The following is an 11,978-nucleotide window of genomic DNA, read 5'->3' as shown; positions in this document are numbered from 1 at the left end:
ACTCTCAAGTCCTGAATGGTTTCATTCATTCTCTTCCACTGTTTGCGTTTTAATAGGTTTCTTTAAGGGGTTTATCCATGTTATCTTTGAGGATCTCTATCATATTCATAATTGATGTTTTAAGGTCTTTTTGTGCTTTAGCTATGTTGGAATATTCGGGGGCTTCTGTGGTAGGGTTGTTGGGCTCTAGTGGAGATATATTTTCCTGCTGTTATTGATTTTGCTTTTATGCTAGTATATAGATATCTCACACTGGAAAAATTGTAGTTCTAGGTGCTGTTTCTGGTCTTGTCTTTATTGGGTGGGTGTTTTTCTTCTTGGTTTCAGTTTCCTCTCTGTTTTTTTTTTTTAGGAGAGTGTGTTGGCTGTGCATTGCCATTTAGGAAATTCTTCTGGTGTCCTGAATAGTATGGTGGTTCCAGGTAGAATGTGTTTCTGGGGATTGAATTCTGACACTTGTGAATGGGGGAGGGGATGAGGAGGGGTATGGGTTGGAAACACAGGAAGAATGAAAGCAAGCTGTTCCACTACGATCTGCTTAGTTCATCCCTGGGAATGGGGGCAGAGAATGAGGAGAAGCCCCAGTAGAGGTCTGCTGCAGAGCTGGGCATGAGACTGGAGGGAGAGGTTAAAATCTGCCATTAGCCTACTTGCTTTCTTTGTCAGAGTGGCCAGGGAGTACCTGCTGGAATTGGGAAAGGAGGCAAGGCAATGGGTTGGGCAGGGGAGCAAGTTTTGAATAGAAGATCTGTGCTCTTCACTGGAGAAGGGCGTGGGGGTCCAGGGGGAGGATGCAGCAGGTGTTCTGGTATTATCAAAAGCCTTCAGAAGCCTTCAGTATAACATTGTATGATATAATAGGGTCCCATGCCAACCTCTAATTCATGCTAATGACAAGGCTTAAAATATCACCTTCTTCCTTTCTGATTACAGACATGTACTGTGCATAAATATGGTCCCCAGTCAGCTGGGCATGATAGCCACACTCTACAAGTTGGAAAAAGAAGGGTGGTGTTTGTTTTTGAACTCTTCTGCTACAATATCTTCATGTGCTTGTTGTGAGGCTATGAGCATGTGCATACCAGAAGTAGGTTGCCACCTAGTGGAAGTACTAACTCAGTGCACTTGAACAGTTGCCTTGGTTTGTACCAGAGCTGAGAGTGAGGGCAGACCTGAGTCACCCTCCCCTCAAGTTTGCTCCCCCTTTCTAATGGAATCCCAACCCTAGTCAAGGAAAGGAACAATTGCTGTCCAGTGGGATCCATGCTCACCCCTCAGCCTGGAAAAAAACTCCAAAAGTCTTTCAGAACCAAGGTGTGGCCAGGGAACCCTAGGACATGACATAGGACAACCCATGCCAGTGTCTTCTGTTTAGTCCAGTGGGATATGACCTCCAAATACCCAGATAAAAGTTTGTACTCTACAAGCCATGTCAGTTGTCATGGAAGAATTCAATCATTATCATGAATCCCATAAAATGACATATTTTGTAGTGAGCTAATCAGAACTTAATCGTTTGTAGTTGTGAGATGCAAAGAAGAAGCTGTCTAGCATGATAGAATATGCTATTATTCCCAGTACTAAAGGAGGAAGGCAGAGGCTGGCAGATCTCTGGGAGTAGGAGACCAGCCTGGTCTATACCAATAGTTCCAGGCTAAACACAAACAGAATGAAATCCTTCCTCTTCCAAGACACATCTTTTAGTAAAGATACACCCAAAGTGAACTTGTCATTCCACATAAAGAGTGTTGTTTCACTGGGGGATACAGAGTGTAAGATCAAACTTCATCAGGGCAAGATGATTCAGAAACCTAGCAACCAGTGCAGCACAGACAAGAACTAAAGTGAATAAAGCTCAAAAACACATGTTTTACATGTGATACTTTGTAAGCCACATCCAATAATTCGTCATAATGTTAGGAGAAATGAGTTGGTTAGAAACTCTTTTGTATTTGGCTTACAACATTATTATTTACATCCATTCCAGTATTATTTTATATAGATACCTTTTTCCTTACAAATATCCTATAGCATCCTCTTGTTTATAAATTTCCTCTACTCTTGTACTTTTCGAGACAACTGATATTTATAAGGAGGAGTATTTTAGGAAGACACACACTTAACATTAATATTGACTAAGGGTAGGAGTTTTTCTTTGAGACATACTTAGAAATGCCATTGACTAAAGCTAGTTTGTCTTTGCATAGTAATCAGAAAACACATATCAATGTTTATGGTTCCATGGTTAGTCTTACAGAAAGAATCCTCTTTAGGTTAGGGTGAGCAACTTTGCCTAATGTTTCCCAGCAAGCAGTTCTTGCTGTGTAAATGAGATAATTTTTTTGTATTATTAGGTCACAGGTAATTCTGATTGGCTGAAAAATTCTGACATTCTGTGGCTTTATTTGAGTAAAGCCCAACCCTGTGTTTTCTGCATAAGGAATACTTTTTGCATCATGATTGAAACTGGGACCTGTATCTCATCTGTGTGTGTGGTCTCTCTCCATCTCCCTCTTCTCCTTCCCCTCCTGCCCTCCCTCCCTCCATTCCCCCCTCTCTCTCTTCTCAGTCTTGCTTTTTAAATCTCTATGGGTGTTTTTTCCTGCTGTGCTGTCTATGGGTGTACCACATGAGTGCCAGGGACAGGCAGAGACCAGAAAATCCGATTGCATATCCAGATATCTTTCCAGCTGCTATCTCCATCCCTAACCTGACCTTGCTCTCTTATCACAGCTTTTTTTTAAAGCTACATTTATGTCTTTCCATAGCTTCCTTAACTTCACCTGCAGTTTACTGTTGATGTTTCCCATGAGGAAGAATATATGTAATATTTATGAAAGGTAAAGTTACACTATCCCCTTAAAAATGGATCATTCCTGTAACTGTAGGCCCCTTCCAGATGTAACTGTGTTTGTGAAGACATATGCATACTATTCAAAAAAACTATCATGGTCTTCTCAGTCCAAAGGAGTGGAGGGAGATGAGTGGGAAGCAGTGGGGGCTATCTTGCAGGCTAGTAGAACCTAGGTTGTCATTTTTTAAAAAAGGCCAATGACATGCGACAAAAAGGACTGAAGGTAGGGGCATACCTGGCCTGCTATGCACCTCCAAGTTTGCTCAGGTTAAAAACGCATGAAGGCCCATTTGCCAGAAGAGGGCGCACAAACACCACCTCTAGTTTTTTACCATTGACTTGGCAACTTCGTTACACATGATATTTCTGTGCTGGAGCCCCTTGACAAGTAAATACATTCATTTTATGAGTGTGGGTGAAGAGAGGGTATTCCACAGTGTGGACATGAATGTCAGAGGGCAGATACAGATGTTCTGTGTCTCTTTCTATCACATGGGGCCCAGGATGCAACTTAGGCAGTCAGGCTCACAGACAGTGTCTATCTATCTATCTATCTATCTATCTATCTATCTATCTATCTATCTATCTATCTATCTATACCACATAAGCCATATCACCTCAATGACCCAAGGTGATTTATTTATTTATTTTTGTTTTTGTTTTGTCTTATTTAAGATATGGATTGCCTATGCTGTCCTGGAACTTACTATGCACTGTAGAAATCTTTATGGTTATCCTAGTAAGGAAGGACACACATTTAATGGCAGACTAGTGATTAGGAATGCATTTACAGAGCTCCATGCATGTGGGTAGCTCCACGCATGTGTGTACTGTAAGCATAACATTACAGCTTGGATGGAAGGGTATCCTGGCAGCTGGGAGCCATGGAATATCACAGTCACACCACACACCAAACCTCACATAAAAGGAGAGGGGAAAAATCCAGGGTGGCTGTGTCTGCTTAGGGCAAGAAACAGCAGCAAGCTGAATAGGATACAGGGCCAGCAAGCTGAACAGGATACAGGGCTCATATAGCGTTTCTTGGGAAGGGGGGGTGGTGGAACGTTCCAGGGTGGAGATTGGTGGGATTTCGTGTTCAGAGATTGGGTTTTTTACTGTGTAGGGTGGGGGCAGGGTCCAGCAGTTAGGGCAGTAGAGTATTCTGTGGGTGGAACCTGGCAGTTAGAGGTCCTTGGGGGAGGGTCCTGGCCACTCCTGTGGCTCAAGGGGCTTACATGTACTATTGTACCCGATACACAAATACACTATTACAGAGGCACATAGGAGTATACTCTCATAGCAGGATATATGGGTATACTAGTAAACCAACACTCATGGAAGTACTATATAGGAACATGGCGCTCCAAATGACGCTGTAACGATAAACGGCACACTTACTGAGAGTAAAACTAAGTATTTATTGTAGAAATTACTCACAAGATACCAAACAAGTAACCCCGATGAGCCAAGTAGTCCCCCCCCCGGAAGCCAAAATCCGGAAAAGAGACCAAGACTTCCGCTGTTCAATCTTTTATGCCTTCCTCCGTAACGCCCTCTAGCCATGCCCAAAAGTTCACCGCCTACATCCGTATACGTCTTTAGTCATGCCTAAAGTGGGTGTGGTTAGCGGTGTAGTAAACCGCTCTTTTATTACCTCATCTGTATGCGCCTCTAGTAAGTCACATGGTTAATGGCGGCATACAGGCTTCCTCCTACAGGAACACACAAGTACAACACTGAACATTGGTGCAATAGTATCATAGCATGAACGCATCTCCTACTAGTGCACTTCATATCCACGTCTTAGTGAAACACAAAATCCTATTAATGGAGTCTACGCAGGTGTGCATTAACTAAGAAGCACACTGGTATACTCATACAGGAGTGCACATGCCTGTACTAGAACAACAGTGCACATATTTTTAGTGGTAAATCAGTTTACCTCGATGTTCTAATATGGGACTGAATATGGACATACACGTTGATGTACTACTACAGCACCACAGATAGATCCATACAAACAGTAGTGAGAATCCATTCAATAGTAAAGAATGGCATGTGAACTCATTATTTATGCTCGGCGCACGGCCATAGATGTGCTAATGTCGAAGTAGATACCGCACACTGGTGTCCCAGCTGATGTGTCCATGTGTTTGCTAGTATATGAGAACTCATGGGTTTCTGTGAACAGCACCAGTGCTGCAGCACACATGGAAATAGATACAGATCCAATGGCACAGGAATGATTGTGTGTGCTCTCCTGAAGCTTCACATATGGATGCATGGGTAGAGCTGCCTACACAACGATGCAACAGAACAGAAGCACACGTGGAAACTCAAGTAATAGATTCAGAAGGATTCAGCGTTACAGGAGTACTAGTGCATGGTGTCATAAAACAGCCGACTTGGAGCAACACGAGCACAGTGTACATAGACGTACCTTTACAGGAATGACATGGATACATTACTACAACAGGACTCATGGGCATATTACATTAGCATGTATGGAAGTATGAGACAGGGGCACACAAGAGTATACATCATGTATGCACACGTATGCACCATCACAGAGGCACATGTCGATACACTACAACAGACGCACAAAAAGAACAGAGCCCACAGGCCTATTATAGAAACGCCACAGAATCTCATCTTTGCAAATACTGATGAACTACGGCTGCTGCACAAGCTGATGTTCCTGAAAACAGAGTAGACACGAGAACTCGTAAAAATCTGTGTGTGGCTGAGCCTGGTCAGCACTGCACACACAGGAGTAGAGAAGTGAAGCTGAACGGGCGTGTACACTGTAAATTGTGTAAAAGTACAGCAGGAAGCAATTCTGCAATACAAGTAAACCACATGCGAGTTTACTGTCACTCTACTGGAAAGTAGTGCAATGAGTATGTTATTGTGGCGTTGGAGCTTGATGAGGAATTTATTACTGCAGGAATATAGATCTACACACTGATGATCTAGTGTAAGTTTCCATACATGTATGCATGATATCTGTGAAAGGCAGTGTACATGGATGTACTCCTTCAGCAATACACACGATGCACTGTGACATGTATGCACAGGTATGTACCATCACAGAGGCACACGTTGATACACTACAACAGAAGGACAGAAGTATGTTCTAGTAAGCCAGGGTGTGAGCAACTACTAGGCAAGAATACACATGGATATGCACTACAGCTGTGCACTTGATCCTGAAACAAGTGCTAATGTAACTACTGCCATAGTGAGCATTAGAGAACAGGAGGACAGCTCACGGCACTGTGCATGGATGCTTTCGTACAGCTTTAAACACACTACATTAGTGAAGAAGAGAGAATGCTACATAAACGCCCCAGTGTAGCTTAGCACATAGATGTGCATTAGGACCAGAGCACATGGATGTCCTTGTGAGGTATACCACATGCAAATACTAACAGGACATATGTGCCGTTACCATGCTTCATTTGAAAATATAGTGTCTGTGGTAGGGTGTCTAGGGCTCCATCTACTTGAAAATAGGGTTCACTCTGTAACTGTGGGCATGCCCTCAAAAAAAAGAGGTGAATCCGCAATTCACCGAAATATTAACAAATACCATTACAGAAAAATAGAGTAACCGGAGAATATTTCACATCCGAGCTGCCTGAATGGGAAGTTTTGGTACTCAGTGAACAAGTCTCTGTGAGGCCACTTGTGACGCCATAGACGTGATGACAGATGACATCCATCTCATAGCTGTGGAAGTGAAGAAAACACACGCTATAACTACCTACCCCTCCTGCTGAAAAAGGCTACATGATCCAAGGCAATATATAGGATTAGGTGGTCATTAGACACTTGGTTATTGCTGGCTGAGGGTCCTATGAATATTGGAGACTAGAGGGATTAGGTGTGTGTGAGGCAGTGTTTGTTGTACACTGAGCTGAAAATACTGTGTTCACAGAAGAGTTAATTCATCAGGTGCCTCAGTGTCAGCACTGAGCTTCAATGGATCTGCTAAGCCATGCGGCGGGTTTGTACAGTGCTAAAGCACTCACAAGGGGGAGGGAAGCGGTGGAAGACAGATGATGGAGCCTGCCTGGATCACTGAAACGGAAGTATGACAAGACTTGTGTGGTGCTAGTGTCATTAGGGGGGAAATTGACAGCAGCCAAATTCATCATTATGAGCCTTTGAAAGGCTTTGAAACATGAACAACAGCTCACCAAAGGGATGAAAAGAGTAGAAAACGGACATGTAGATGATTCACACTATACAGTATGCTTTGGAATTAGAAGTCCTGGGGTGGGAACCATCACTGAGACTTCTCTGAAGTGATAACCAAAGTTGCTTGTAAGTAAGGCCCATATAAGTAGTCAAAGGCCCCAAGTTGAATTGTAGATATTTTTCCCCTCTTAATGTTCAAATTATCTGGGCTTCAGTTGATACTGGAGTTGAGTGGATCTTAATTTATGACACCAAGAAGCACCAGGGCCAATGGGCATTGGTAGATGGATATGGAGCTGGAACAGTGCAGTTGAAAAAAAAAAGCCTGTCCTAGAGTGGACTACTATCCTCATTTCCTTTTGAGAGTATCCTGTGTGAGCTTATGGATAACATATATGTAGTGTACTACTCTACTATAAGAGAACATTCTGGAGGTGGGTGTCAGCTTACAGAGTATTTGTAGAATGCTCACCTATAAGGGAATATTCTGGAGGTGGTGTCATGTGAACACCATGTTGGAGAGTTTTACCTGATATAGTGAGCTATAAAGATAGGCCTGGTTGGATGAAGATGGAGCCTTTAAAATTGCCTACAGAAACCATAAATTTTAAATAATTTTTATTGCACTTACTCATTAACTTGTGGTGGTGGTATGTGGTCAATGTATGTGGTGCATGTATGTGGTCAATGGACAACTTGCAAAAGTCAGTTTTTTTCCTTTTTACCATGTGGGTCCTGGGGACTGAACTCCAGTCACCATCCTTGGCAATAGCTTCTTTATCTACTGAGCAATCTTTCTGGATCCATCAATATTGCTATTGTTATTTTAAAATTGTGTTTATTTAATTATTCTATATGCATTATCCAACCCAGTATATTTTTACATAGTTATTCCCAAGCCAGTTGTGGCTACAGAATAAGACACTGTCAAACACATAAACACACACGCACACACAGCACAAACAAAGCAATAAAAAATAATCCAGATGGTTCCTAGGGAATGATGGAATCATAGAAAGTTAAATAAAGCTTAATTTTCCCTTCATGTTCCTGTATTTAATATTGTTCTTTTGACTGACAAGTTAATAGAAGTGATGAATCTTCCCATGCTGTTTTGGATCCTACTTAGCTTCTTCCATGTTCCTTCAGCTTTTGGATCCCAAGAGCAATTCTTATTATCCTGGAATGATACCAGTGTACCTTCGTTGAATCCACTCACACAGTCAGTTACGTTCTTAGCGTCTCTGTTTGTAATGGGGTGACACACACATCAGTGCTCCATTCTGAATTGTTCACAGATTTAGAAAGCAGACATGAGACCTACAGGTGCACCCACAGGAATGAGGGTGGATGATTCTTCCACACAAAATGCATGGTCCAGGCATATTGGGGCTTTTTTTGTTGTTGTTTTTTTGTTTTTATGAGACAGGGTTTCCCTGTATTGTTTTGGAGGTTGTCGGTCCAGCCTGGCCTTGAACTCACAGAGATCTGCCTGCCTCTGCCTCCCGAGTGCTGGGATTAAAGGTGTGCGCCACCACCGCCCGGCAACATTGGGGCTTCTTATAGTCAAGCAAAAAATGTCTATGATTCCTAACACATTCACTTTCTGTGCTTGCAAATATAAACAGCTGCTGATATTTTGAGGGCTCCTGAAGCACTGGCGCACTTTCATATCTCACCTTGTGGAACTACAGAAAAGAATCCCTGCTTTCTATTGTACGCTTGTGCAACCTGTGCCTGGGGATGTCATAGATTTAGTGTGAAAGTCACCACAGCTGTGTGTTGACATAGTGAGTTTTAGGGCACTGAGAACTGGGAAGGGGGGATTATTGGGTAGCAGGGGGATACTCGAAGATTTATTTATTTCATTTTGTGTGTACATGTATGTGTTTGAGTGAACTCAGGAGCCTCATGAGGTCAGAAAAAGCATTGGATCCCCAGGAACCACAGTTGCAGTCAGTTGTAAGTGGGTATATGGGTCCTGGGTCCTCTGTAGGAGCAGTAAGCACTCTTTTTTTTTAAAGATACAGTTGCTTCAGTTTATTATCAACTCTTTTATTATTATTATTATTATTATATTTTTTTAATTAGAAAGAAGCTTGCTTCACATGTCAATCCCAGCTCCCTCTCCCTCCCCTCTACCGCACCTCCCCACCAGTTCCCCCAGCCTCTCACACTATCCCCACTCCCTTCTCCATGGGGTATATCCCAAGTTTGTCATTTCATTCATGGCAGGGCCCCCTCCTCCAAGAGTCCAGGCTGAGAGAGCATCCCTCTTTGTGGTATGGACACACGAAGTCCATTTGTATGCCAGGGATACATACTGATCTACTGCCCAGGGCTCCATAGATTGTCCAGGCCTCTTCACTGACACTGGATCAGTCCCATGCTGGCCTCCAAGCTGTTGGTCTGGGGTCCAAGAGCTCCTCCTTGTTCAGGTCATCTGTTTCTGTTAGTTTCACTAGCCCATTTTTTTTTTTTACCCCTTCCTCTCTGTCGCTGGTTTCCAGGAGTTCAGTTCAATGTTTAGCTGTGGGTGTTTGCCTCTGCATCCATCAGTCACTGGATGAAGGTTCTAGAATGGCAAATAAGGAAGTCGTCAAGTTCACATCCAAGGATGGGAATTTAAGTTAGTCTCTCCTCTATTGCTTAGTTTGCCAGTTGGTGTCATCTTTGTAGATCTCTAGAGATCTCACTGGTGCCAGATCTCTGCTCAAACCTATAATGACTCCCTCTATAATGTTATTTCTCATTCTGTTCTCCCCTATTCTTCCCCCAACTTCAACCTTCATGCTCCCCCATGACCTTCTCTCTCCTGCTCTTCTCCCCCTCTCTATTTCCAGCTCCCTCTCCCCTCCCCCCTAAGCTCCCAATCTGCTCAGGAGCTCTTGCCTCATTACCCTTTTCTGAGGTACTATGCATATCTCTCTTAGGTTCTTTCCTGTTTTCCAGACTCTCTGGCAGTGGGATTTTAGCCTGGCACTCCCCTGATCCATGTCTAAAGTCCATATATGAGTGAGTACATACCATGTTTGTCTTTTTGTGACTGGGTTACCTCACTCATAATGGTTTCTTCTAGTGCTGTCCATTTGCCTGCAAATTTCAAGATTCCGTTGTTTTTTTTTTTCCTGCTGAATGGTGTTCCATTGTGTAAATGTACCACATCTTCTCTATCCACTTTTCAGTTGAGGGGCATCTAGGTTGCTTCCAGGTTCTGGCTATTACAAATAACTCTCCTATTAACATAGTGGAACAGACATCCTTGTTGTATAAAAGTGCATCTTTTGGGTATATAACTAAGAGTGGAATTGCAGGGTCTTGTGGTAGACTGATTCCCATTTTCCTGAGGAATATCCATACTCATTTCCAAAGTGACTGTACAAGTTGACACTCCTACCAGCAATGGAGGAGTGTTCCCCTCTCTCCATATCCTCTCCAGCATAAATTGTCATTGGTGTTTTTGCTTTTAGTCATTCTGACAGGAATGAGATTGTATTTCAGAGTTGTTTTGATTTGTATTTCCTTAATGGCTTAGGATGTTGAGTACTTTCTCAAGTGTCTCTCAGTCATTGCAGACTCCTCTATTGAGAATTCTCTAGTTCTGTACCCCGCTTTTTGATTGGATACTTTTGTGTTTTGGAGACTTGCTTCCTGAGTTCTTCGTAAATTTTGGAGATCAGCCCTCTGTCAGTTGTGGGGTTAGTGAATATCTTTTCCCATTCTGTGGACTGCCTTTTTGTCTTGGTAACTGTGTCCTTTGGCTTACAGAAACTTCTTAGTTTCAGGAGGTCCCATTTGTTAATTGTGGATCTCAGTGTCTATGCTACTGGTATTATGTTCAGGAAGTGGTCTCTGTACCAATTATTTCAAGGGTACCTCTCACTTTCTCCTCTAAAAGATTCAGTGTGGCTGGATTTATGTTGAGGTCTTTGATCCATTTGAACTTAAGTTTTGTGCATGGCGATGGACATGGATCTATCTGCAGTCTTTTACATGCCAATATCCAATTATGCCAGCACCATTTGTTGAAGATGCTTTCTTTTTTCCATTGTATAATTTTAGCTTCTTTGTCAAAAATTGAGTGTTTGTAGGTGTGTGGGTTACTATCAGGGTTTTTAAATTTACTTCCATTGGTCTACCTGTCTATTTTTGTGCCAATACCAAGCTGTTTTCAGGACTATAGCTCAATAGTAGAGCTTGAAATCAGGGATGGTGATGCCTTCAGAATTTCCTTTATTGTACAGGGTTATTTTGGCTATGTTGGGTCTTTTGTGTTTCCATGTAAAGTTAATTATTGTTCTTTCAAGGTCTGTGAAGTATTGTGCCGGTATTTTGATGGGGATTGTGAATCTGTAGACTCCTTTTGGCAAGATTGTCATTTTTACTATGGCTACCTATCCAAGAGCATGGGAGATCTTTGCATTTTCTTGTATCTTTTTAAATTTCTTTCTTTAGATACTCAAAGTTCTTGCTATAGAGGTCTTTCACTTGTTAGTTTAGTGTTATCCCCAGATATTTAATGTTATTTGTGGCTATTATAAAGGGTGCTGTTTCTCTGATTTCTTTCTCTGCCTATTTATCGTCTGTATACAATAGGACTGCTAATTTTTTTGAGTTAACCTTGTATCTTGCCACCTTGATGAAGGTGTTTATCAGCTGTATAAGTTCCCTTGTAGAGTTTTTCAGATCACTTATGTAAACTATCATATCATCTGCAAATAGTGAAAGACTTACTTCTTCCTTTCCAATTTGTATCCCTTGATCTCCTTTTGTTGTCTTATTGCTTTCCCTAGAACTTCAAGTACAATATTAAAGAGATATGGAGAGAGTGGACAGACTTGTCTCGTTGCATTTGAGTTTCTCTACATTTAGTTTGATGTTAGCTGTTGGTTTACTGTTTATTGCTTTTATTGTGTTCAGG

The sequence above is a fragment of the Mesocricetus auratus genome, unplaced genomic scaffold, assembly GCF_017639785.1.
Source record: "Mesocricetus auratus isolate SY011 unplaced genomic scaffold, BCM_Maur_2.0 Super-Scaffold_100014, whole genome shotgun sequence".
NCBI classification, from domain to species: domain Eukaryota; kingdom Metazoa; phylum Chordata; class Mammalia; order Rodentia; family Cricetidae; genus Mesocricetus; species Mesocricetus auratus.
The sequence above is the reverse complement of the archived record's forward strand: the minus strand, read 5'-3'. Positions refer to the sequence as shown.